This window comes from Excalfactoria chinensis, chromosome 12, assembly GCF_039878825.1.
Source record: "Excalfactoria chinensis isolate bCotChi1 chromosome 12, bCotChi1.hap2, whole genome shotgun sequence".
Classification (NCBI taxonomy): Eukaryota; Metazoa; Chordata; class Aves; order Galliformes; family Phasianidae; genus Excalfactoria; species Excalfactoria chinensis.
Window position 1 is genome coordinate 15,346,546 of NC_092836.1, and position 22,795 is coordinate 15,369,340.

Genomic DNA, 22,795 nt, shown 5'->3' on the forward strand with positions numbered 1-22,795 from the left:
TGTACCATCCAAAAAGCTGCTTTCTGTCAAGCACCAGTTTTTGAGAATAAAAGACTGGTTGCTGTGTAACAGCGGCTGAAACTCTAAGATCAGGTATTTTATTTACTGTGGGGAAAAAAAATCCTGGGCTTTTTTAACGAGTCTTCTGTGAAGCAATACAATTAGAAGATTCAAATACATAAAAATTGGTTGTTATAATTAACAGATAGTTGAGATGAAGGACAGATACTAAGCATTCCCAAAATAACAAGCATATTCATAAAAGACTGGAATGCATCCAGGAGTTCAATGGCAGAAGAACTGTGATAATCCACAGCAAAAGAGTCAAAATATTGCTTTGAAAACCAGCATTAAATTATATTTTCTTTTTCCCAAGACGTATACAGTACCACAAACACCAAAGATATTAGGCCAAATATTTTTTTTGCAGCAGACTTTACAAGAACCACCAAAATTTAGTAGCTACTTGCAGAAAATACTAATAATTTTAATTTACTATACTTTAAATATACGAGGTTTCCCCCAATCTTTTGCAATGCTCCCACCTTGAAAAACATGTGTCTACAAACAGTACACCCTGTAGGACCAAACATCACTGCAAACGTATTCGAGGACATACTGAAAATGCAGAAAAGTACTAAAGCAGCAGCACTCACACCATTATCATGAGTCTTCCTTACACCAAGAAAATATAATGGCTGTAAACTTAATTTGAGAAAGAGCAGTTTTCCTTCATTTCAGATGAAGTTGCACACACTCAGAAGGATCAAAGATCTCAACAAGAGGATCACAGTTCTGGCCTGACATGCAATAGGTTTTTATATTTTTCTTTGTAAAGAGGAGAGTTGCTCAGAACTCCTCTTTATAAAGAAAGAGAAATTCTATGCTCTCTTGCTATTGATGCCTGGCTTGCAATTCAGGTGAAGAAATTCAGTAATTCAAGTCCTCGCATTCTGTACTGCTGGGTTCTGAAGATGGCTGCTACCTCCAGCCTGTCTACTGCATCTCTTCTCCTGCTGGGTTCTTCACCTGCCTTCAGCAATGCTTGCTGAAACAGATTGCTAACAGCTTTACTGCCAGCAAGACCTTCACTGGAGATGCAGCCTGCATGAGTCACAGCGTCCTTGTGCTGCTCTTGCTTACGCCATTTGGCACAACGTTTAAATATACAGCAAAAAGTCCTAGGACCCTGCTGGCTGCTGCTCTAATGGGGGGCTCTCTGCCATCAGGGCTGGCATAGAGGGTTGTAAGGGTTAGTCTCGACCAATTGAAGCAGGATATCTTCATTAGCAAAACAGAGAAAACTTCAGTGCATATCAAGCAGCTCTTTACTCTGGTTTTCCTCCTATCTTGAAGAAACACAACATTTACTAATCCACAATATTTCTGAATCACTGAAGAGAGAATTAGCTAATTTTATTCTATTGTTAACTCCTGGCAGAAAATAATTCAAATGGGAAAAACTAACATTTTGCTACGACCACAGAATTAAGCACGGTAAAAAAACTATTATTTTACTAAAACTATGGATATTAGTGATATAATACAAAAGGTTGGGGGGAAAAAAAGTTGGTTTTTGTTTTTGTTTTTTTTTTTTTCATTTTTCTGTTGGAATCGCTGTGTTCCAACACAAATAAACAAGATAATACGAAAAGAAAAAAAATACCCTGCAAAAACCTTTGTCCGAGACTTTCCCTACCCACGCTTTGTTTGATCTTCAAGATATCAGACACAAAAAAAAAGTTCTTGGTATTCTTAAATCTCATTGACTTGGAAACCAAGTAGTTCTGAAAACCACAGCCAACTACTTTCAGCTAGTGGCCAGGTGAGTTCTGCAGCCTGTACAGAACAACTCACACATTAAAAAGAGCTGCATTTAAGTCTATATTTAATTCTGTTTCTGGAATATGCCCTTTGATGGTGGTTTTTACACTGAAGGTATGTGGACTGAAATCTTACTTCAAGTTTGTGATTGCTGTCTAAAACATGTAACAAGAATTCTTGAACCCTGTTACTTAATACTATAATAGATTTTTTATAATGCTCTAAAAGATCATTTCTTCTCTAAAATGAAGGTGGCTTCCAATCACAGTCACAATATTTAGTATTAAAATGCTTCCAGAGAACATTATGCATTAAAAGCACCTCTTCCATCGAAGAACAAGAATTTGTTCCAAAAGCAGACCATCAGAGTAAGATCTGCCCCAACACAATTTCTGCATGGAATTTCCTTGGAGAAAATAAACAGATTTCTTATAATCTGTTGCTTCACACTGAGCTGTACCTACAGGACTTTTCAGACATGCCATCAGTCAGATCCTTTTTGAGAGAAATACGGAGTTCTCAGAAACATTTGTTACACTGCTACTTGGACACTCACAAAAGCAATCACTTTCTCTTGCCAGCTCTCAGATTGTTATGTAATGCACCCAAGCTTTTACGTTCATTCAGAGTACACAACTGTTGTTCAATTTGGCACATTTTTAGTTTTAAATATGAATTAGAATGCTTTAAAGAATAAAACTGAGTTGCAAAACATTTCCATGAGAAGCTGAGTATGGATTAAAATTATTTGGCTTCCTAAGCAAAATTAGATGATGTTTAATTTAGTTTATTTATGAAGTTGTATTTGTTCAATTCAAATACGTAATCTCCTTTGAGACAGTTCAGCTTTGTAAAATCATAATCTGTTCCTATATTTCTATTAGTAGTGATTTATTCTGATTCATTACTTTGTTGAAAAATGTTAATGAAAGCAGCTGATGCTGAAGAAGATCAACAAGCAGGAAAAACCAACACAACCACCAGTCTGAAGAAAGGGGAAAGACTGAGTGAGACCATCAACCAAGAACATCCAAGCCAAAGACCTCTAGGGAGACACTGGCAGCAGAGAAAACCAAGCCCAGGGACTTGGCTGCCAGGCTGAACTAGCATGACCTCAATTCTCAACAACTCATCTCAAAAAGTCACACAAAACCACACAGAAAATTACATTTCTTCTATGGGTATATATTTATGAGACGTGAAGATCTAAAATAAACCTCATAGAGCTCTGACAATGATGCTTCAGGGTGGTAAACCATTGCTGAAGGTACACATAGGTTGTATGGATATATGAGGAACAAATTGATAGCTACTGGACTACTGCACATATATTGTAAGAATGCCTATAAGAAGGTTTAGGAGTGATTTTAAAACCACAAATACTCTCAATGTCTGCACAATCAGACCAGACCGATGTACCATAAAAGCCTTCTTCCAATGCAGGCATTACAGCATCTTATTGTAAGTGAGGCTTTCAGGGTAAAGACTTCGGTTCACAAGAAACGCAGAAAACTTTGCCATGATTAACAGAGGCCCTCAGAAATACCATAATTACAGCAAGAACTTTTCCACTCTCTGAGCAGCTCAAAACACCTCCAAACCAGTGTCATTGGTCTACAGACTTTTTTCATACGAGACCACTCCTTACAAGCAGCTACATAATAGCATCCTCTGCCTTTCCCACAGAAGCCAATCAATTCTTACTTTTAGTCATGTAATAACAATTTAACAGTTTCAGGGAGAGCCCTTGAAAAAGAAAAAATAAAATAAAAAGGGTACCAGACCCTTCCTCCTTCCTAAACTGAATTCAACATGTTTTCATCCAGCATTTATGGGCATCACCACAGAGATTTAGCGCTGCATAACTTAATAGAGGAAGCGGTTTGTTCCACGCTCAGCCTAATCTTTTGCAGGAATGAATTCCATAGCTCCCAAGAAATTTTTATCTGAAGCAATTACAAGTTCTTCCCTTTTTATTACTGCAGTGGGACTTCAATGCTATAAAAAGGCAGAGCCATGGGAGTGAAAGTCAAATCCATATAACATTTTGAATTAACTAAGTCCTCAAACTTTGAGGCTCTGCCTGCACTGGAAAGCAAATGCAAAAAGCAGACCAACAGAGTAATGCGTTGCTAGCACTCCTGTGTAACTCCCAAACAGTCTATCTGGCACCTGGCATGAAAGCTTCTGGAGAACAAGTTGTAAGGTCAAACAAGAATTACTGAGGAAGGGAGTGGATCCTATGTGTGGGAGGGAGTACAGAATTGTTATTGTTTGCAAGTGAACCACTGAAAGAATAACTTGAATGGAATTCAACTATACAATAAGCAGCAAAAAGAGCTTTAAAGAAACTGCTCTATAACCAAGGTACTTTTACAAGCTATATTTATATAGTAGATATTCATTTTATTGTTTACATATAGTAGGATGGCTCCAAAATTAATACCTCCTATTGATCCACTTTGATCGGTTGATCCACAAGGTCAGTGGCATATGGTGGTAGTATGGCAGTGGAAGTTGAACCTTCCCACCAATATTCCATTACATTCTGTTGTTATATGAGAGATGGCAGCCAAGGGACAGTCTGGCAAAACAGCAGCTGATGTGGAAGCGTGTATGAAGCAAGTGGTGTGACTGAAGTCCTCCATGCAGAAAAATTGCTGAACATTTATGGAGACCAAACAGTGGATGTGAGCACAAGGAGGCAGCGGGTGTTGCATTTCAGCAGTGATAACAATGACACTGGCTCACCTCTGGTAGTTCAGATTTTGACAAGCACAGCATGCAGGCTCTTGTTCATTGCTGGTGAAAATGCAGAGCTAATGGTGGTGACCGTGATGAAAAATAGTGTTTTGTAGCTGAGAATCTGCTCTACCAAATAGTGTTATTGTGTTCTTTGTGTCTGTTGTCATTTCCATGGAAATAAATAGGAGGCACTATTTTCAGAGTGAACTATGTATATAACATATAATTTTTTTAGTTATATATGTATGAGAGAGAGAGAGCTCTTTTTTCTTTCCTAGTCTATGTTGAAGAATTTCTCCCTCTCCTAATTCAGCAATGGCCAGAACTCTTCCCAAGCAACTATCAAGATGAAAACTGTCCTGATCAGTAGAAACGCCTTGTGGAGTTTCCAGCTTGTGCTACTGGTTTTCTGCACTGAGCATACCACTCCAACTCTAATGCCAGTGTTGCAGTTCGCAGGTGGTGTCTCTGCAGAGGTTACGTATCTGTATTGGTTGTTAATATACAGATGGTAGCAAATGTACAGAAGGAATAAGCAAAAGGAAACTCACCAGTGGTGGTGCCTTGGCTGAAGAAGCTGGGGCAGTCCTCACTGGAGAGCAATCTCCAAGAGATGCTGCCTTAGTGGTGGTCAGACCTTAAATGAGGTCTCAGAGGGGATGGAGTCGAGCTCCACCCCTTCCGGGAGCACAGCTACATCACTCTCACCTGTGCTCCCACAGCTGACCCCACACTTGCCTCAGCTGATTAATCAGAGGTTCAGGCTGTGATCACCAATCTCCCATACAGCATCATATTTTACTTAATGTAATAAATCTGGCACACAAGCTTTACACAGAATCATAGACCATAATCCTCTTTAATACCTATTGACCACAGATCTCAGGATTCTTGAGCTATCAGTGCTATTGTTTCCCAGACAAAAAAAGTGCCCCAATTGAAAGCAATAATACATACATACATTTCTGGTTACTTTAGCATGTATTCTTTCACAACATCACTTTTCTTAACAGTCCTTCTCTCAGGGTTTTGTAATTAAGGTTTCAAAAATACTGTTATTTATCGTATTGATAACAAAACCTTTACAAATTACACACCCTGTATCTCCAGCTTCCATCTGTTCCTGATAAGATAAAGGAGAACAGTATTTCCTTAAAAGGAAACTGGACCTGATTAAGAAATCAGTGTTGTGGGTTTTTTTCATAGAAGTTTTTTAAAAATTCATCCCCAAAAATACTTTTCTAGCACTAAAGACACCCTCTTAAATCCAAAAAGATATGCAAATGAGACTTGTATGTTAAGACCTCATGCTCTCAATTTGAATGCTTCAAAAGGTTCCAGAAAAATGACACTTCAGATGTCTGCCATTTTCTCGTTCATTTCTTTCCTTCCTCAGCTCCAGTATCAGAAATACTCCTTCAGATTAAAACTTCTAAGTATGTTTCTGAACTAGAAAAAGGAGGACAAGGGCAGGGAAGAGGACACTTAATTTATTATCTTTTCACATTAGAGCTACAGGGAGCCTTAATGATATACCAAGCTATAAACCCTGTAGTTTCTACTATATTAATCATCTGTCTACATGAGGAGTCAGATAAATATATAATCCTATTTCTGCACTGCAAATTTGATATGCCTCTTCCTCAGTTTTGTTTTTTCCTTTTTTTATTCATATATTGTAAGCATTCCTTCAGAATCAGGTGGGAAATCTGTAACAAGCATGGAATGGCATAAAAAAATGTTTGCTAAAATGCACATCTATATTAATATGAGATAACCAAAGAAACGAATAGCAATTCAATCTCTGCAGCAGAGAGTACCTTTTGTCACAGTCTGAGCACAATCTGTCTCTGTTAACTCACTTTGCCCTCCCCAAGGTCACTCCTGTCACCAGTCACAGGCAGCGGCTGTCCCCCAGCCTGGTCCCACCTGTATACAGAAAGAGCTGCACTGAGACAGACTGTAGCCATCTCTATCTATATCTCATTGCTGCATCACAAAGTTCTGAAAAAGCTGTATTTCCTTTTTGTGTCTCCCCCTTTTCAGCCCATACAAGGAAATAAATTCTATTCCTGCACTTTCTACGCTTGTTTATGATATTCGAGCACAATGCAGAGAACACAGAAATTCCCATTAATATTTCTGACAAATCAGAGCAAAATTTAAAATCAAACTATGTAATAAAAGGATTGCACATATAGTGGTGCATACATATAAACTGGGCATCCCTCACATACAGATGCTTAGTGATAAAACATCCATTCACTGTCCTTATGTTCTGAAGGAGAGTTCTTGGCACAGCAAGAGGAACACTATGGCAGTCCTTGGTTCAAGACAAAGGCAGGCCCCTTTGCCTTGTTCCCCCATAGCCAGTCCTGTGCAAAATAGTGTGGTGAAGGGACAAGAGGCATCAAACACTTGGTATGAGCCAAAGAAAGTACGCTGCAAAACTCAGTTTGCTCCGAAGCCTACAGAGAAAATAGGCATTTACAATGCATGGCAATGACATATAACGTTGCTTGTGTAATCATCCTGCTCTAATGGTTTGTTTGTTGGCATTTTCAGCCATCTTATTCAGTGATACTGGTTTAGAGTTACTACGTTATCCTATAGCAGCTGGCAGAACAATTTCCCTCTACAGCATTATAGAGGTAAGCAGGTAAGCAATCCTGCCGTAGTGAAAATGTCCTCCTTGCATAATGCACAATCTGTAGTGAATCTAAAACTGCACAGAATTCTTCAAATTTCCCAGGTTAGCTTAGCCACTCATTGCTAGCTATTTCTCTCCATAGGGGGAGGGGAGAAACAATTGCATTTCACTGTGAAAAGCAACACAGAATGATTTCATTGCACTTGCATTTCACTGTTCCCTCAGTATCAGACATCAGTGGATATATTTTTAGAACAAGAGGCAAAATCTTCTATAAATCAGGCTGAGGAAAGGCATGTAGTAAGCATGCAGCATAAAATTCAATGGTCATCCTTGGCCAGGACAAGTTTCTTCCTAAATGAGCTTACAGAGGACACAAATCAATGCTGCCTCCTGACATTCAGGATCACACACTTCCCAGGAAGGTTGGAACAGTTTATTGGGAACACGGCTCTCTTCTAATTACCTGTGTGACACAAACTGTACTGTTCTGAAAGACAAGCCATAACAGTAGCAGCATTTTTATTGTGCCTCATCAGCATCAGTTTTTGTCAAGGTTAGTTAGATGCTGAGCACAACCATTATAATATATGCATCCACCCTACTGCAACAAAGACTGCAGATGGTAATATTTGCTTTCAAAAGGCAATGGCCAGAGGCAATAAAAACAATAGGAATGAAGACCTTCACCATTCAAAATTGAGAAAGGTGCTGCTCTTGTAGGTGAAAAAAAGGGTTAAACTAAGTAACTGAATGCAGCAGATAACTGGATGTACGTGGGTGCATCTGTCCAAAACTAAACTTCAGATTCACAAGCAACCTGCTTTCTGCTGGCCGCAGCTGGATGCAAATATAGATGATGCCTGGACTAAATACCAGTGACACATCCCATTATTGAAGAGAGACTACCGGGATTGTGAGAACCAGGGCCCTCAAAGCTCCAGAAGGAAGAGGAGGATCAGCAGAAGGGCTCCCCAAAGAAGCAGTAAGAGAGGAATTAAAAAAACAAAAGTGAAGACTGTATGAATGAAATTGAAACATGGGCTGGCTCCAGAAATCACAGAGATGTCTGGAGACAAATGCCAGGGGATGTCCAGGACACGTTATGTGTGAGACCAAGTAGGGTAAAACTTTCTTCCTATTGGACCTTGAATAATCCACAGGTACCCATATCCCACATGTGCTGACATTTCCTATCTGACCCATGACAGATGGCTGACTCAGGTTTTTTGGATGGAGGACTGCTGCACTGAAAGCAGGCTCTCACTCTTGGTCAATGGGAGTCTACACTTGTATATCTTCTTCCTCTGAATCAGCTTTGATTAGCTTGCTGGCTAATGGGAAAAGTTTGAGACATTTCTATTTACATGTTTAGCAGAACATTTATGACTGACCAAACAGTCAGCTCAATCACTATTTTAATTGTGGTGGCTGACTGTTGTGTCTAGCAAGGTCAGTATTTTGTTATCATCAGACTTTGGCTGGGGTATACAGATGGAGAAATCTTAGAAGACGTTTCAGACACATCCTATCTCACCCTAAAACAAAGTACAAAGCTCGCACTGAATTGGAGTATGGAGCACAACGCAAATAAGAGCATGGAAGATAACTTGTGCTGAAAAGAGCTCTCGTATAAGTAAAACTCCTCAAAAGAGTTGCATGTATGAGGAGCATCATTTGCTCAAACACTCAACTAGTTCCAGAGGACAGGAGCTGGGAAGGCTAGAGTCAGATGCAACTAAAATACCTCTTTGCCCAGCATGTAGCAGTTATGCATTTTCCTCATCCTGCTTCCTCAATTTCTGCAATACAATTTTCAGCAAGATGCAAAGCACATTGGACTGAAACTCATTTTATTTTTAATTCATTTCATATGGTTTTATTTTTAACATACTTTAATTAAAATGCACTGAATGAAATTATCAATTTGAAATTATTTCACCAGCTGTGAGCCTTCATTCTTTAGTATATAAAATAACTGTTTAGTAAACCTAAATCACCAATTTCTCTTTTTAGTTCTCATGTCTATATACATACTCAAATGCATCTAGGATGCAGAAGTGGTGTTTTGGACTTCAGTATCACATCTTTCATGGTCTTAATTCTAAACATATCCATTGACCATATGTATTTTATAGTATGCCCCTTCCTTTCTGGGCTGAATTCTGAGATCCTAAAATTGTGGTTCCATTTTAACCAGGAAACACACAAGAAAAGGCTTTTTGGCCTAAGCAAACATGTATCTTCATATAGTTCTACATTTGTTACTTTAGAAATATGATTCTTGTATTCTATTGTACAAAACCATGACACATAACACATGGCATATACCACAAAAAGGATCATCTAGTGAAGAAAGAATACCCAAAGGTATTTTCTTTACTTTCCATTGACTGCTTGTGATGCAATAGCCAAATACCTAGTTGATATGACAGAGTGCTCCGTGTACAAGATCACAGATGATACAAAACTGGGAGGATTGGCTGATGCCATCAGAGGGATCTGCTGCCATTCAGAGAGGCCTTGATGGGGTGGAGCAATGAGCAAACAGAAATCTCAGAAAGCCCAGCAAAGGGAATTGCAAAGTTCTCTTTCTGGGAAGGAAACAGCCCCAGGAAGGACCAGCAGGGCCAACCAGTAGGAAAGCAGCTCTGCAGGAAAGGACCCAGGAATCCTGATGGGATTCACAAAACTGAATGGGAGTCAGAACTACATCCTCACAGCAAAGAAGGCAAACAGAGCTTCATGGTCCACCATTAGACAGAGTGCAGGCAGCACGCTGAGGGAGGTGCTCTTTTCCTCTGCTCAGCACTGCTGGGACATTTGGATTGCTGTGACCAATGGTGAGCTCCACAAACCCCTTGGAGGGTCTTCAGTGAAAGGATAAAATGATAATTAAGGGACTGGAACACCTTTGGAGGCTGAGAGCTGGGGCTGGCCAGACTAGAAGAGAGAAGACTCAGGATGGAACTTTATCAAAATCTTTAAGTATCTGATGGGAAGAAGCAAAGAAGATGCTGCCAAACTCTTCTCAGTGGTGCCCAGTGGGGAAAAAAAGAAAAAAAAAAAAAAAAAAAAAAAAAAAAAGAAAAAAAAGAAAAAAAAAAGAAAAAAAAATCTGGGTCAAACCCTGGAACAGGCTGCAAAGTCTGCATCCCTGCAGACACTGAAAATGTGACCAGACACCACCTTGAGTAACCTTCTCTCTCTGAAGCTGCTTTGGGTCAGGTGGTTGGACCAGATGATCTTCAGAGGTGCCTACCAACCTCAACTATTCTGAATCTGTGAAACCAGTTAGCTCCTCAACCTACTTCACCATCTCCATTTGTGGAAGGGAGACACAATAGGTAGAAACTGGACAAACAGTCCAGATAATCTGTGGTTATTTCTGTTGGTCCTCTTGTATGTTTTCACAGGAACTGCTTCTAGGACTTCTCTCATAGCCTGGTACACAATCCTTATAACCTCTAACTGCAATGGCTACTTTTGTAACTCGGTTACCATTCCTCAGCTGTGCAAAGTCTGACACTTAGGTGGGCATCCTACATCACTCTTGAGTCTTCGCATTTGATTGACTTGAAATATTTTAGAGGAGTATGTCTTGCTCTTTGCAGTGCTGCCAGCCAGCATCCTAAAACCACTTTCGTGTTAACTGAGTTATTTTAGAAAACCTTCATTTTATTACAAATGGTAATAACATTAAGCATACTGATTCTTTTTCAACAACTGCAATTCTCCATATTTCATACAGAAAATAGGATCATACATCAAGAAAAACAAGAAAGCAAGCATTTCTTCTCTCTTTAGTCATGAATGAAATGTGCAAAACTTCGAACAAGACCCCAGAGCTCTTAAAGCTGCCCAATGTTTGTGCTCTGCACAAATACATAAAAATTATATTGATCATCTTCATTGCTTTGTATAAGAAACCAAAGCTTAGAGGATTCTATCATATATAAACACTTGCATATAAAAATCCAGTATACAAAATATAATCCACCTTGGAAGAAATAGTGCTCTATTATGCAACCGTTCCACTGAGGATATATAATCTCTGAATAAAACATACAGATCCATGATATATGGGGATGCATTCTATGCAGTCTCAAAGTACTGAGCATCCACTCAGTGCATGATAAAGCCCTGGCAAGCTAAATCCAGGCTGAGATTTCCTAATGGCAAGCACAGCGCCTGGACTGCAGGTGCTGCAGAGGCAGCAGAACTATCCCGGTCACAGAGATTTCTCTTGCTGGATTTGCAACCGAGCCATACTGCCAGGGAGCCTCCATTCAGAGTGCATTCATTGCTACCTTCTTGCCTCAACAAGAAAAGGAAATTAATGGAAATACGAGAGAGACTGTACTAAGCTTTAGCAACACATTTTAATATATGAATTAAGCAAAAAACTCTCTAGAGCTGATGGTTTCAAAATAATCATCCTCAGCCTTTTTCTATAACCCTGTTTCAATAGGCTTATTTAAATTATCTAGAAATAGGTAATTTTAATCATGATTTTTCTACAGTTGATCAGATAACGCATGAGCATAATGAATTTTAGTTCAGCAATCAGTCAGAAATACATATAGCAGTACCTGCTAAATTCCAGTGAACTGTAATATCCTTCCTTGTTTCTCCTTGAAAATATAGTGAAAAATCTGGCAAAAGCTGAGCTTATCCCCTGCTAGGCTGCACATTAGGGTGAATCAACTAAACTGTTTTCTTCCCTTCTGAACATTATTTTAAGTCTGACCTGTGAAATTATTTACATTTATTAAAAGGAGGTGGGTTTAATTTACAGAACTATCAGCTGCTGTAGTCCTGCTGCAGTACAATGAGGTTTAGTAAACGTTCGAGATAGGTACAAGGTCATGACTTCTAGATTTATTTCAAAATGCACGGAATTCTTACATAGGCAACTCACATTTGAAAACACAAACTGCAGGGTCAAAATTTATCAAAAGGCAATGCTTCTCTCTAATCTAATTCTTACATATTAACAGAATGTATGTTTACATTTTCAGTATACAGACGAGATTTTCTATCATTAGAAAAATGTTTGCATCACAAATTCTAGAGTATTAAAAATGATAAGCTGTACATTTTTTCCTGCTGGGAGAGGAGGGGAAAAAAAATAATCCTTTGAAACTGTTTCCTAGATACACGATATAAAATTTAAAAGAAAAATGCACTTAGGAATGTCATTTCATGGAAGCTCATAAAAGAGCAGTATGATATCTAGTTCAGCATTACCACATCTTCTGTAACCTGTAATCCCACTGAGAAGAACGAAACTCTTCCAAGCTGTGTCAGGGTACATGCATGAAGCCTTTTTGTATATGCAGAAAGCATGAGAAATATCATTCCACTGCCAACAGACAAAAAAAAATGACCTTTTCTGTGAAAATGCAAGCGTATTTCCCAGTGATGTGCTGGGCCAAAAATCAATTCTCCTCCAAAATGTAAAAAGAAAAATGGAAAAGATGAGAAAGGGAAAGGGGGGGTGTGCAAAAAAGCAAAGAAGGCAAGGTAAAAGAAAGATGCTCATGCTGCATTACTATACACAACTTATCTACAAACCCTAATTTACTGCCTTATTCACAAACTTACTCATTTTAACAGCATTACAAGGAAAATATGAAACAGTTCTTCACAGGTAGCAATTTTGATTAAAATGAGAGGAACACGAACAAAGTAGAAGCTGTATGTGATCAAAGACCTGCTGGATACCTGAGTCAAACAGTTATTTCAGAGCAAGGTACAAGAGCTAGTCATGCATATGGATGACCTCTCACAAATTAAATGCTAATCGGGAATGCATCTTGACATTAAAAAAATGTGGACTGTGAAGTAGATCTGTAATCTTCTTTTACTAAGCAAAGGCTAACAAAAAGCTTTCATCATCAATTCCGCACTGCATATATCTTATATTAACCACCAAGCCCAGAAATAAAAGTGCAGTTTTATTTCTATCAGGTATGCCAGCTATCTCCCCAGCATCCGCATTTGTGTAACAGCTCTGCAATCCTGTAACAGAGTCTCTAGCAGAACATACTAAGGAGGTCAAATGACCAGAAGTCCTTCTAAGTATGCAGCATTTTGGATGCGCATGAATGGGAAAATGAACAGTTTTACCACGAAGGAATATACATTCCCTTTTAGCAACTTCAATACTTACCTTCCTGAAGACACGGAAAGCACAAGGCTAAGCATCTGCTCCTGGCTGCCCCAGCGTTCCAGGACTGCCCACAGCCATGGTCTCAGCAGCCCCCGACACACAATGCCCCAGCAGCTGCCCCAGCCTGCACAGGACAACTCCAGGCCAGTAAATGAGGGGCTGGGAAAGGGCTCAACTGCTGCCCTGGACCACTGGGCAGAGGAGCTGCCAGCGCTGCAGGCAGGGATCAGCTGCACAGAATCTCCCTTTACATAATAGGAAATGACTCCTGTGATCTTATGGTTTCTGTTAAAGCGCTCTGTGTTTCATGAGCAGCCGAAAGCTTTGCCATGCAGCATGCAGGGATATGGGGCTGATTCCTATTTTTTATAAATATGTATATATCTGTAAGAATCATCAGTTATTGGACCATACACCACAGAAAGCCTTTCCCCATCTTCCCACAGGAGACATTATACATGCTTAAAAGAAATTACATACATTTCCCTGTTCCTGTAACAGTATTTTCTAATCCATTTCAATAGAAATGCAGTGCACTACTTTTCTTTTTTTGTTGTTATTCTGTGTGCCCTTCACTTTCAAGCATACACACTGAAAATCTGCAAGCAGCTCTATAAATAAACCCAGCTAAGGATAACATATTTTCCTAACAAGAAATGCCTTTACCTACCATAAGATAGCATTAAAGTTACAAAAAGTCAAACTGCACTACTCACATTTTTGTCTTTTCTGTACGTCCAATTGTTACCCGCAATGATAAAAGCAAAATCTCATCCACGTGCTGACCTCACCAACAAATACCAGATTTAATCAAAATCAAGCCCGTTTGTTTAAAAAGACAACATCATACTGAATCCTCAACCTACAAAACCTCAGTGAATTATTTCTGATGCAAGAGTGCCTTTCAGCAATGCAGCTTCTGACTGACCTTACAGAATATTCCATACAAGTTGAAGCATTACCTTTGCAGAGATTCACAGGGCACAAACCAAAACCCACTGCATCACTCAGACCCGCTCTCCACACCATTTTCTCATCAGCTTGTGCCTTCCCGAGAAGCAAATTGCCAAATAAACAAGCTCAGAACAGAAAGGGGAAATATATTTTCTTTTTTTTATTCTCATGCTGTGGATGTCGCTACTTACTTGGCTAAGATATCATCACAAATCCAAAATGATTTCAATTACACAGCGCAGTAATCACCGTTCGGCATCTGTAAGGGATTGACAAGCGGAGCTCCGCTAGCGGAGTCCCTCTGCAGACCGTACCATCGCGGCGGGCAGGTGGGGAGGCAGCCAGCCTGCTGCCAGAGCATCGCGCTGCCAGCACCACTGATGTTTATTGCCTGCAGCTTCCCACTGCTAAAGAAGGCAAGCAAACAGCAGACGTCGTAGGGAAGGAAAATGTTTCTCTGAAAGAAAAATGGACTGAACCACCATGTTGTTGTTTGTGATTTTAATACTTCCCTTGGGATAATGACAAAAACGGAAGATGGCAAACTACCAGGAAGATGCCACTTACTCAGAAACGGGAGAAACCTTCAAGGACAAGGACTGTCGTGTCCTGTCACTGGGGAGGGAGGAAGGGGCAGCTGGGGAGACCGTGTGCGGAGGGTCTGGGGGCGAGGCAGGCACAAACCCACTGCCCCTACAGAGCTGTGCCGGCTGCTGCTGCGGCCACACGCCTCCCAGGTCAGGAACTACTTATACTGCAGGCAGCAAATGCAACAAACATCCCTCTCCCCAGTTATCTCACATTCACCTTTCACAAAGATGCAGCTCTCTTCCCCTCCTGTCTTCTCTTCCTGCTTATGTAAGAGCCAAAGTTAATTATAATGAAAATATTAAGAAATTATTTCCGGGCTGTGATGTGATTTTTGCTGCATTTTTGCTTCTGTCGTGCCCTCCAGAAACCTAAATCCCATGCAGGAGAAGCATGCCAAATGTCCTCAGCTTCCATCTGATCCAGTCACATCAGAACACCCTGCAAAGCCACACATACACGCCTCAGGAGCTTTCTGCTTTGAATGTTTTTAACCATATAAACTACAGCACCCTGCCTCACGACTGTGAGTTTGGCACTTTCTGAGGAATCACAGCATTTTATTTTATTCTGAGCTCCTTAGTATCTGTGTTACTGCTTTACAAAAATCTACCTATTATGTTGAAATATCACACACGTAGGGTTCTGAAATGCTACCGGCTGTTTATGTCAGCAGAAGAATCTGTTATAGCTATGCAAAAAAAAATAAAAAAGGAATCCAAGCACTAAAAATAAAAGACATCGTTTGCTTGAAAGAAACACACCGCTTTCTAACTAACAGAGGCTGCAGAGGTTGCTTTTTTCAAAGTAACTGATGGCTGGTACATGTACCATGTTCACAAACTGTGACTTCACGTGCTGTATCTCAAACCACTCCATCCTGAGAGTGACTAAATATGGTCCTGTTTTTCTTCAACTATGCTTAAAACAGCATATATTGAAGTTGTGAGCTTTTCCATAGCATCCTAGGACAGCAGTGCTTCGTGACTTCGCTCTGTCTCGGGCAGAATGAGCAAACTGCGAGCAGGCACCTCCCCGAGCACTCACAGGAGTAGCTGTGCTCTGCTCTGTCATCCTGCCTTACTCGCTGCTCAGAATATCAATTCAGTCGGTTAAACCAAAAGTCTGCACTGCACTGCACCAAAATGGAAGCTATTAAAAAAAAAAGAAAAAACCAACCCACAGCTAGGATCATTGATCGAGGAGTTTCATCTATGCTGATTTCTTTTCTAAAATGAAGTGAAATTTAAATCAGAGCTAGGATCAATACAGATTTTTCTCCTGTGAAACTGCCTTTCTCATTAGAAAGCTACAGGCAATTAGATGCATGTCAGGTCACTCTACGCAGTGACTTTGGGTTATATTAAGCATAGACGTGTCCCCTTTTTCAGAGCAAGTACAAACTGCAGCTTTAGAGTCTGCACTCCGTGCTCCCTAAACTGAATTCCAGTACTGACCCAAACAGTAACAGAACAAAAAAGTATCGTACTTAAGATATGTTGTACTTAGGTTCAGATCCCCAAATGCTGGTGACCTCTACTGCTCTGCCAAGAAAACAAAAAGGCAATAAGGTCATCTGCAAGTACGTAGCTACTAAAATTCATGTTTTCTATACAAGGTTTACAAATAATTTTGAAAGATCTAAAAGGCTGATGGACACAGTAACAAAATACAATAAAGAAGATTTTTATTTTAACTGGCAAGGAAAGAACAGGGAATAGTGTGAAGATATTAAACATAGCATTAGAACCTGTACCATACATTCAGCTATTGCCCGTTAGAGGACTGCAGCTTACAGCCACATGTCATAACACAGGAACTTCCTACCATACTGTGATACTACGTGATCAGGAAATACTCTAATTTTATTCTGATTAAAAGAGAAGAAACAAGGCAATGTGAAGAAGAGAAAAATAATAAAAATACTTTAAAAAGGGAAGAAAAATACTAGTTGGAACTTATATTATGAACCCGATCCAACAGAACAAGTTTTCCCATGAATATTCCCAGTGAGCATTTAACACAGGGCCTCAGATGTACAAGACAACCAAGCTATTTAACCTCTTTGCTAGGCTCGCCATTTTGAAACCTACTTTCAGTGCTAGGGACATCTTACTGTGAGTGTTGGTGCTGTCTTCCCCACAGCACTGCCTGCCATGCTGCTGCCACCTGTGCTGCAGGACCAACCCCAAGAAGCTATGAATCAAAAGTAACCTTATGTTTGTCCTTACCTACAGCTACTAAGTACAAAGTCTCCAGAGATGCTACAGATGCTTTCTTCAGTCACAGACCAGCAGCAGCCCCTGCCCCAGGCTGGGCTGAAGGCTGCCTGCAGCGAGGTGGTTCCTGCTGCAGGACTCAGCGTGCACTCACTCACTGTCCTTCAAGATACAGAACCACTCAGCATAAGGAATACCTGCTATACAGCACAGGTATCTTACAATCAATGCTATAAATAGTAATTCCACCCCCAGAAATAGGCCATCTATTAAGTAGTAATAATAGAAAAAGGCTTTATTTATGTATTTTTAAGAGCCCAACTGCGAAACAAAGGGACACTCTAATTTGCCTTTCTGCATTTGCAACTCAAAATGGCAATAGTGTTAGCAAGTACTTTCTCTAGTGATCTCATAATAAACTTTAACACAAAGCACTGCAAAACAACATAACATCAGAACAACACCCCTCTCCTGAAATGAAGGTTTGCTCTCCTGTCGTCATGCTTACTACAGCATCCAGTGGCATATTATTGAGCCCTGACACCAGAACAACTCAGCACCATCACTTCAGGGCAAGCAGAAATGGAGCAGAAAAGGAGCAGAAACACTAAAAGAAAAAATAGAAAGATGCTTCTTGGGACTATCCTTTCAAAGCTCCACAACAGTGCTTGCAGGATGTGAAAGGAAAGAGGCTTCAGATGTTAAGCTTGACACACAACCTGGGAAACTGTTTTGCCAGTAAAACCTCAACTTGCAACTCAAAAAGCACTCAGAGAGAAGAGAAAGATTCTACCCAATTTATTTAGGGAAGGATGTCATTCCATACGTGTTGGTGATGAACACCACAAGCACATTTCAAGGTCTTTATGAGATAATTAATGACAGGTAACACAGGAACATTATTTTAATTCCTCTTTCCAGATCTTGGGGACCAAGACCTCCTTTTCAGTAAGGCTGTCCAATCAAAGGAGCAGCACTGGAAACTATCAGCACATTTGTAATATTTTTCTAATCACAACCCAGATACTTAAACTGGAACAGCAGACTGGCAGCCTTTCATATTTTTAAATTTTGCTACATTTTAAAAACAGGAATTAAATCTGTTTTCAGACTCAGTGTTTCTCCAGTTTTGTAACATTGTGCAGCAGTATTTCTGCAAAGAAACAGTTTGCATTTCCTTACTGCACAAACACGTTTTCCTAAGGAGCAAAATGACCTAATAAAAGTAGAGGAGAGGGACCTCAGAACACTCGAATTCAAGGACTTGCCCTGCTGTTTCTTGACTCTGGGATGTTAGTAGGTCACTTAATCCCACTGCTCCTCCATTTCCCTAACTATAAAATAAGTATATTCACTAGTTTAAGTTACAACAGTTGTAAGTTGCTTGGATCGTTAACCCTCTCCTGTCCTTGAGGAAAGAGTATTTCACATACCTGAGTCTATTCTCTGAGGCACCAAAGTTCAGAAGATAAGCATTAATTTAAAACATTTATTACACAAATTACTTCTTCTTATTATTGATAAACTATTGTGGTCCACATCAGTTCACTTTCTACATCGGAATCTCAGTTTTCTCAGTATCTCAAAGCAAACCTACCTGACAGCCACCACTACAGTTTCCTCCCTTTTCCTTCAGTCTCTGCCATCTCCTAACCACATGCACACAATTTTTTCTTCCTTTTTCTTATCTGCATGATCAAGAACAGACGTACCACCAGGCTGGGCAGGCACTGCCATCCCCCTTCCTCAGCACAGATGCTCAGATGACAAAACCAGACTCTCAGGATCGTCTGAGTGAGAAGAAAGGTCATAGGCCTGTTCAGAAAGAACTAAACCTAAGGAAAGCAGAGCCTATGGGAATAGCACTAATAAGCCTGAGCTTCCTAATAAAGTTCAAGTAAACCTGGCTTGCTGCCACTGCCTAATCACAGTAGCAACAAAGTTCCCACTAGAGCAGCATCTTTAGTTTCTCCTCCAAATAAGCTATCGGTATTTTCCAGAGTAAGCATCTGCAACATCTGAAACAGCTAAAACTAAATCCACAGCTAACATCAGCTCCTTTGTGATCTGAACAGTCTAAGCTAGTGGCCTTTCAATGTCCAAAGGAAAAAAAGGGACAGACTCTTCAGCAGGGTCCGTGGTGAATGGGAAATGGTTTCAAGAGGGCAGATTTAGGTAGGATATACAGAAAGTCTTTTACAGTGAGGGTGGTAAGGCACTGGGACAGGTTGCCCAGAGATGTGGTAGATGCCTCCTCCTTGGAGACTTTCAAGGCAAGGCTGGATAAGGCTCTAGGCAATCTGATCTAGCTAGTCTCTATGCAGTGCAGGGGAGTTCCTGCAGGTCCCTTCCAGCTCTAAGGATTCTATGATTCTAAGAGGCCCCTAAAAATATGAAAATAGTATAATAGAAGCAGTACATCTTTTTTTAGTTTAAGATAGAATCTTCCTTATCACATGCAGATGAGGAAAACTATTTATTGACATTCAGAACAAATCATAGCCAACAAACTAGCCTACCAAGAGCTTTAGCAAATAATCTTCTGAGGGTGACACAAGTTTCAGGAACTTCAACATGCTTAGGAACCACCCCTTCAATTCAGTGTGCATTTCAACTCTGTAAGTGTGCCAGTCTTCAGAAAAGGACTTGTGCCAAATGTCTGTTTACTTAAAATAATGTATTTGCATTGGTAGAGAGGCTCAAAAGAAGGCTGTGGCTTTCTACTACATGATTTCCCGTATCTGTGCTCTGGAAGGCACTCTTACACTTCCTTGTCACATTAGGGTCTCTTTTTATTTATTTTGTCTCAATGGAGATTATAAGCTCTCACAGGCATTGGTATGATATGGATATGTTAAATTTAAATAGGGTCCTACAGTTATAAAGGACTACATTCATTTGCATTACACTGAAGATCTCAAGCAGTGTACCTTCCAGAGAAGATCAGGTAATAGGTTTGATGTTTTGTATATAGAGACTGTGTCCATTGACCCACCTCTGTTTCACCAAAACTAATCTTCCAGAGAGTACAGAAAAGTTTAAAATATGATCTTTCTCCCAGTATCACTGATAGAAAATACAGCAATAGTTTTCTAAAGGTTCCTTTTCCTTCTTACTGGCCAATGCTTTGGGTAAGAAACCATGCATCTTCGGTTGGAAAAGTATATTCAAAATCAGCATGCATTTGAAGGAGCATCCTTTATTGTGAAACTGCCTACATCTATGGCATGGATATCAGTCTCAAGCTTCAAGTACTGGCTTTACATAGCTGGGTCACACTATAACCTTGGGTTCCACCAGAAAGAAAACTGACCTATAAAAATTATTTAATTGTTACAGAATTAAACATCAGACAGATTAGACACTAATAAGTAATAGCAGAGAATTAAAGTACAAATAAAGTACAAACCTGTTAATATTTAGAAAATGTATCCTTCAAGACATTCTTTAAGTCTTCGTTCTTCAATGTAGGCATTTTCATACATACCTTGATATTCTCACTGTAAATCTCATTAGACTGACACAGAAGCTATAGATGCAGTTTTTTAAGATGATATATCGAGAACTGAAGTTTGTATCAGCATTATTTAATATATTACTCTAGTAAAAGCAAATGATTAACATAAAATGATATAGCAGTGGGACAAGGTTCAATCATTCTCAAGAATTAAAAATATAATAAAAATTTAACAAGCTATTAAGTAACGGCTTTCAATAGCTCAGTAAATAATACAACTAGTGTATACTTTTTCCTATAAATAACTCACACTGAGGGAATTATTCCTCTTGGGTTTGATGTTTTCTTTCTCCCTAGTATAACAAGATAAGAGTCTATGTATAGCTTATTGGGTAAGGCAATCTGACCTGCTAAGCTTTGTTAAGCCGCACGTATCTGACCTGTTGGCTGAGCGCTCGCAATCATCCCACTTGCGACGTGTGTACTCACACAGCTCCACGACGTGCCAGGGACCCACGGCCACTCGGGCTCACAGCATGGCTGTCCCCACGTCCCCTGCTGTCAGCCTATCCTTGCTGGAGTCACAAGGGGTAATTAAACAATACACAGCTCTCGAGGTTCCTTCAGCATGGAAAAAGGAAATTGGAGCCTGCCTGTCACATAAATTACTGCTAACCTCCAACACCCTTTGCTGTACCACAGTCTCCAGCCTTGAGACAACCAGCTGGTCTGTGGCAGCACAGGGCTCCCAGGCAGCTCACACTCTTCTTCCATAGGCACCCAAGAACTGGCTCCTGTGGTGTGAGAGCTTTTACTGATGCTGGCTGGCATGTGTTGGGACAGTCCAAAACATTTTATCCTGGTCCCATCCTTCCCCTACCTAGCAGTGTTTGACAGAATGGCTGCAACGTGGCCAAACCAGAAAAGAAGTGGTAACACCACCAAATCAGTCCTCCCACTTCCACAAGAACACCTGTCGATCTCCCACTAAACCCACTCCAGGAATTCAAATAACTACCCAGTCAAACTTCAATCTGAAATTATCTTGATGACTGTTTGTGCTTTTCATATGTTAGAACACTACCATGAGTTTTTATTCACATTCATACGTAGATTTGAAATAAGTGTTAATTCTTCAGCAAAGGGATCCAGCACAGACACTTTAAGAGTGTGCCAAAGCTTAAGAGTTATTCTGGAATGAAATAGTCTACCTAGTGCAGAACTCTACATGTAAACAAAAATGTTACTGTAGGAAAAAACCTACCCAAACAAAACTCCTGTGTGCCTCTTCTTGCTTCTTATTCAATTTGATTCCAATGACACTGCATTCTAGAATAAACATATCTTCACACTAATTTACCACAGAGATGCATGTATGGGCAAGTCCTGGACGTGCTATTTTTTTGGTCTTGCTGACCTGACAAATGCCTATACCATACAAATGTCATTATCTTTGTTTGCAAGGAAGCAGAACTGAATAGGGCTCCAGTGACAAGTGAAATGATGTTTGGCAAACCACCACTGTGGTGGTGCAGAAATATTTGTGAGCATTTCCGTAAGTGAAATAATCCTTCAAAATATGCACTGTTATAATAATCTTTCACCAGAAACATTCATGTGCTGCAGATAACTACATTCCTAGCTAACAGAAAAGTTCTATTCCTCCAGAAGGAGAATGAATACATATACATATATATATATATATATATATATATATACACACACATATTTTAATTATCCTTCTGCTTGGCCATAAACAGGTCAATAAAGGATTTATGGGGAAATAAAGTACGCTAGCATCTCCTCTTCCCCCCAGGGATGCTCTAGAGTAGACAGACAACACAAGCTTGAACTCAGAGACCTAGAAAGGATGGACCAGAAGCACAATCATTACTTTTAAGCTGTAGTGGAGCACACTGATGTCTAACTGCCCAGTGAGCACAGACTGCAAGATCTGAATGATCTGCTGACTAGATTTTAACTAACTGTTCTCAGTTGCAGATGTGTTGTTTTTCATTCAAAGAACAACATTTACAAACTAGGAATGTTTTTCAACAGAGGAAAAAAGCAACAACTAGTTTTGAGCAGAGAACAGGTAACATGTTCCATGTACACAGGAAAAAGAGGATGATGTCTTTTGCTGTGGGCCCTTTGACAGAGCATGTGGATTCAGGAGCCCAGAA

General features: G+C 39.9%; 1 protein-coding gene across 41 annotated transcripts in view; it reads right to left on the minus strand.

Moving 5' to 3' along the window:
* Window positions 1-22,795, minus strand: part of ATP2B2 (ATPase plasma membrane Ca2+ transporting 2) — a 303,612-nt gene that overhangs the window by 163,163 nt on the left and 117,654 nt on the right. For 8 of the 41 annotated variants that reach the window (XM_072347798.1, XM_072347820.1, XM_072347813.1 and 5 more), the window contains exon 1: window positions 14,540-14,871. The exons of 16 other annotated variants lie outside the window; for them this stretch is intronic. The gene's annotated coding sequence lies outside the window, so the exon portion shown is untranslated. Of the gene's footprint in view, window positions 1-6,389; window positions 6,494-13,394; window positions 13,675-14,110; window positions 14,875-22,795 lie in introns of those variants that run through there. 17 more of the 41 variants (XM_072347806.1, XM_072347823.1, XM_072347795.1 and 14 more) reach the window with 9 other exon arrangements.